The sequence below is a fragment of the Argentina silus genome, assembly GCF_951799395.1.
Source record: "Argentina silus genome assembly, chromosome: 7".
Taxonomy (NCBI): domain Eukaryota; kingdom Metazoa; phylum Chordata; class Actinopteri; order Argentiniformes; family Argentinidae; genus Argentina; species Argentina silus.
In genome coordinates this window covers 5,101,456-5,106,636 of record NC_139661.1, presented here as the reverse complement: position 1 = coordinate 5,106,636, position 5,181 = coordinate 5,101,456, and positions in this window count along the sequence as shown.

Here is a 5,181-nt window from a genome sequence, read left to right as displayed (position 1 = left end):
ATTGGGTTGTCATAGGGAGCAGGAGGCAGAGATGCCACATGTAGCTCAGAGGACAGCCCAAGGAGGGGTGGGGGGTAGAAAAGAGGGGAGGGAGGGGGAGGAGGAGGAGGGGGGGGCATTGCACTCTCCATACACCGACTTAACCTGATCTCATCACAACACATCTGTTCACATTGAACCGTGAGGTGTGCAGGTGCTTATGGGTAGGTAGACCCATCCATATTTGATGAGTAGTTCAGTTTTCCATGTATTTACATACTGTAGTAGTGCATTGCGGCTGGTATTCCATTAGGAACCTCTTATCTCCGTATTAATATTGCATATTGACACTAATGTTTGAATGTGTTTACCTGGATATTACAAATGTAACATCCCCATGGTGGCATTGGGAGAAGGATTGCAGAGGATACTAAACATGTGTATTAACGTTGTACAATTCATGTATTATGGCACAGCAGGCACCTCCAGGACACTGACCCACAAGAGAACATAGAATATGATTGGGGGGAAAAAAGCTTCCCTTTATATGTGAAATATAAATGTATTTGAACAGATTTTATTTAACAAAACCGCCCAGTATTGTTAGGGCTCCGTTATATTGAATAATACGCTCCATCTGAAACATTAAAACATATAAATGGGCTTTCCGGCACTTACAGTAGGTACTTAGTAACTGCTGCATCGTCTAGCATTGGCTAGTGTGTGTTGAGAGCGATATTCAGACATGGTGGGCCCTAATTGGGACACAAAGAGGAGGACCGGAATGTTTTACATCCCCGCGTCAGCAAGGTTCCACCACATCAGCCGTGAACAAAGGGGGCCGTGATTTATCCAGTGGAAAAAAGGCGGCGAAGGAATTATCCCCCCCACCCCACACCCCCACCCCCGAAAGGTCATCCTCAATTTCTGCCTAGAAATGATCTTTTCCCACTATGTAATAAACATTTATCTGATCCCTTTATTGGCTTTATTGGATCTGACAGTTTAGTTAAGCCGTTTCCCATCGCCGAGCGGGGGTCATGACAGTTAACGTTGCGAAAAGTTCCATTGCCTAGGTTTGTATTCATTGGGATTAGAGCGGCAAGGACAGGAGGTCTGGCTTTGGCTTTAGTACCGATGTGAAGTGAAGGGTCCCGCTGACCTGCTCACACACATTTAGGTGCACATAAATATCAAAGCACATGCTAGGCTAACGCTCAGGCACCAGAATAGAATGGCTGCGTGCAGCAGGTCTCTGCTGCTTATTGTCTTGGAGTCTATATTTGACTACCTTAAAGCACCGCATCAGCTAAAGTGCTCATATTGTGAAAGCAGCATCCAGTACTTATATTTCAAATACGAGAGGAAAGGATATTGAAAAACAGAAAAGTAAAAAAAGAATGTCCCTCGCATTTAAAACCTTAACATGGTGTTATTTCCTATAATGTTATCGTTGAGGAAAGAGATGCATATGGATTCATATCACAGGGATTCAGAAACATTTGTCAGTATATATTTTGTATTTCAATTAAATAAACATCAGTCGTAGGTTTAACAGGGCTCAGTTTCATATTGAGTTAGCACTCATTGTCTTGGATTACCCTCACAGTATCGGTATTTGCAGTAATAACGGTGTGCATGGTATAGCTACTAAAGTAGTTGGTAGTACTTAGCATTGTGATGGTTTCATACTGCTTTCAAATTCATTGCATCAAACATGAGAGGTAAAGTGCTGGAAGATGATTTTACCTTGAAAATAGATTAAATAGACCTTTCATCTCTTTCATGGCTCTATCTTCAAGGACGTTTCTCCCTCTCTCCCTCTCTCTCTCTCCCTCTCTCTCTCTCTCCCTCGCTGCATAACAATAGAATGTATTCTGTCTCCATTTCAATCATTTGTGCGGGCAAATGACAAAAGCCCTTTGAAATGAATTCTTATTTGTCTATTTGAATGGCGCTGTATTTATTCAGCTGTCGCCCGTGAAGTATATCTCACTCCCATAACCCAGCCAGTTCCCCCAGCTTGACTGATAAGCAGAGTACATATTTTCAATTCTTTACCAAATAATGAAGTACATTGGCGTCCAGCCCTGTTATTCATATTGGAGGAAGAGCTACTTAATGAGATTTATTGCGCCCACCTCTGCCACTGTTCAAGTGGGCTAACCGTGTCAGAATTAGTCATTGCCTTCCAAGGTTAATTAGGTGATCATGTCTTTAAATAGCAGGATCACATTGCTCCTCACTTTGCCTCTTTCTTTTTTTTGCTCTCTCACCCCCCCCCCCCCCCTACCCCTCTCTCTCTCCTACCCCTTGTTGGAGAGCTCAGAGACTGCCCGCCGCCTCCGCCCCCCCCCCCCGTTCTTGAGAGCTGTCAGCTTTTTAAGAAATCTTGGCGCCGAACGCGGGGCAAACGGGTAAGTTAGTGCGAAAGTGAAGTTGTCACTCAGAGACAGCGGAGGTGCGGTGTGGGGACTAGAAGAGCCTAACGGTGCCTGTGCTGCTTTGAATCCAGACCATCTGTGGCCCCAGCTGGAGTGCCGGCGATGGTCTGGCACTTGTACCGCGCCATATTTACAGATCTAAACACAAATGGCTACTGCCTGATTGTTTCACGATTCATTAGTCAGACAAGCTCCGCTCTCTTGCCAGCCCAGCTGTTACAGAGTAAACCTTTGTCACTTAATAGGGCTGATTATTGCTTTCCATCAAACGTATTGATCTGTGGCAGCGACTATAGCCTCCTTTAAGGTGAGCTGACTGGAGTGGAGTGGTCAAGCCAAGAGGAATCGGGTGAAATATTGGTTTTGGAGAATGCAGAGCAGTGTCGATAGATATATAAATTGCGAAGAAATGACCTGATTGGACAGAGAGGGCCACACCTCCCCATTACCATGAGAAAAGGTCACTCATTCAATTTGTTGGCCTTAAACTACGGACTGTGTTGTCTGATGAGATAAGAAATTGATGAGCATTATATCATGAACCATACAGTCAACACTTAAGCCAAAATGATATGTATAGCATTAGTCACAAAGATCCTGTAGCATCTCTTTAATTGGGCCTTGCATATTCCTGTTAATATCAGTCAATTATTTCATTAGCTTAGTGAACATGCCACTATGTTACAATTATCTGATATCATAGTTCAGGGCGGAGTGTTCAGTAAACAGGAGAATAAAAGAGCTATTGGATATTGTAGTCCAGAGGACTAGCTGAGGAGAGAGGCTGTTGGGTATTGTAGTCCAGAGGAGCTGAGGTTTATGATTAACTCAAAGCTCTAGTTCGGCAGCATTTGTAATGCTTTGAAAATAAAAGATGTCTCAGAGCTTATGGAGCCATTACCACAGAGATGGGAGGGGAGAGAGAGAGAGAGAGAGAGAGAGAGAGAGAGAGAGAGAGAGAGAGAGAGAGAGAAAAAAAAAGGCAATACTAAGGTCAACCGTTTTACACCACCAGGGCCTATTGATTTCCCATTAAGGGAGCAGTTACACACTATCAAAATAATTCACTGATCTGGACCTTAAAGATGGGTCTTCCGTATTGGCTTTCTGCCATTCCCTATCCTCCTCAACACTATGTATTTACATCGCTGAGTCAGAAGGAACACTCAACATATGGCAGTGTAAATGCCCATCTGCAGTGGCGATCAAATCATAATTTGTCCCAACTACATTTTTCCTTTTGTTCACTTGCCGTGATCGATCGCAGGGGGAGAAACTGAACTCCACTAAAGGGGGGAGAAAATATCATGAGAGGACAACGACAGACCACGGTGTTAAACCCCTAAGGAGCTCAATTCACTCAACACTGTGTCAATTCTATTGACTCCCAGTCACCCCGTATGCAACAAACACACACACACGCACACACACGCACACACACGCACACGCACACACACACATACACTTACATACACACACACTCACACACACACACACACACACACACACACACACACACACACACACACACACATACTGGTAGCATGCTCCTCCTTCTCAGACCTGGAGCTAAATGGAACTGTATGGTAGAATAAGCATTACATGTCTCAGAACTTTAAATACCTGATTTAATTAACATGTTATTAGCTAATTAGCGCATGTTGATTAATGCTCTATTAATTTTCTCCAGACCCAATTGAATCTTTAATGACTATTGGACATCAAAGTGGCAATTTTATAATTAGTAGCACTGGCTCTGTCAGTTTTGCAGCTGTGCAGACTGCAGATAATTTTTGTATTAATTTCAAATTCATCATTTTGGTAAAAAGACGTTGTTCCACCAACTTTGGTAAAATTGTACGCTCTTTTTTTCCAAATCACTGAATGTGATTAGACAAACACTTCTAACACACACAAAGATTATCATTAGCATTTTGTTGTTTTGTTTTTTAATTAGTCTCTTCCGGGAGAATTGGATGGTGTTGATAGCAGTGTCCCAAAGCTGTCACATTCTCCATCTTTCTCTCTCTCTCTTCTTGGCCCATGGACTACTCTTCACCTCCTTTTCCTTCAAATGTCGAGGTGTGTTTCAGTGTGTGTACCTGTGTTTCCATGAGTGCGCATACGTGTGCGTGCGTGTGTGTGTGTGTTTTCATGAGTGTGCGTGTGCACATGCCTGCGCACGCGTGTGTGTGTCTGTGTGTGCATGTGTGTGTGTTTTCACGAGTGTGCGGGTGCACACGCCTGCGCACGCGCGTGTGTGTGTGTACAGTATATGTGTGTGTACATAGCGTATGTGTGTGTACATACCGTATTTGTGTGTGTATGTGTCACACTCAAATGTTGTGCAGCTGCCGGCCCCTGAGAGCATGCTGGGGGCGTCCGGTGCCTCCAGTGCATCTATCATCACGCTGACAGACCCGTCCCCACACACTGTTCAAAGTGAGATCTTCAGTATGGCTGCTTAGCAAATAATTGATGGGGTGCTTCCCAGTTTTAAGGAGAAGAGCCGTTAGACGTCCGGCGAGGACGAGCACTTTAATGTGATGTGTGAATCACTCTTTCATGACCCATAAAGCCATCTGCAATAACAAAGCACCCTGTTCGATTTGGGGGCCTCTCGAAGTTTTTCCCTGAATTAGTAGTTAGGAGTTATTTATTTTTAGAGATGAATATCAGGGGAAGAGAGTCTCTGCAAAAACAGAAAAGAGGCATTTAAGGTTCTCAATTCTGGAACTGTTTTGGTTGCTGTAATAGT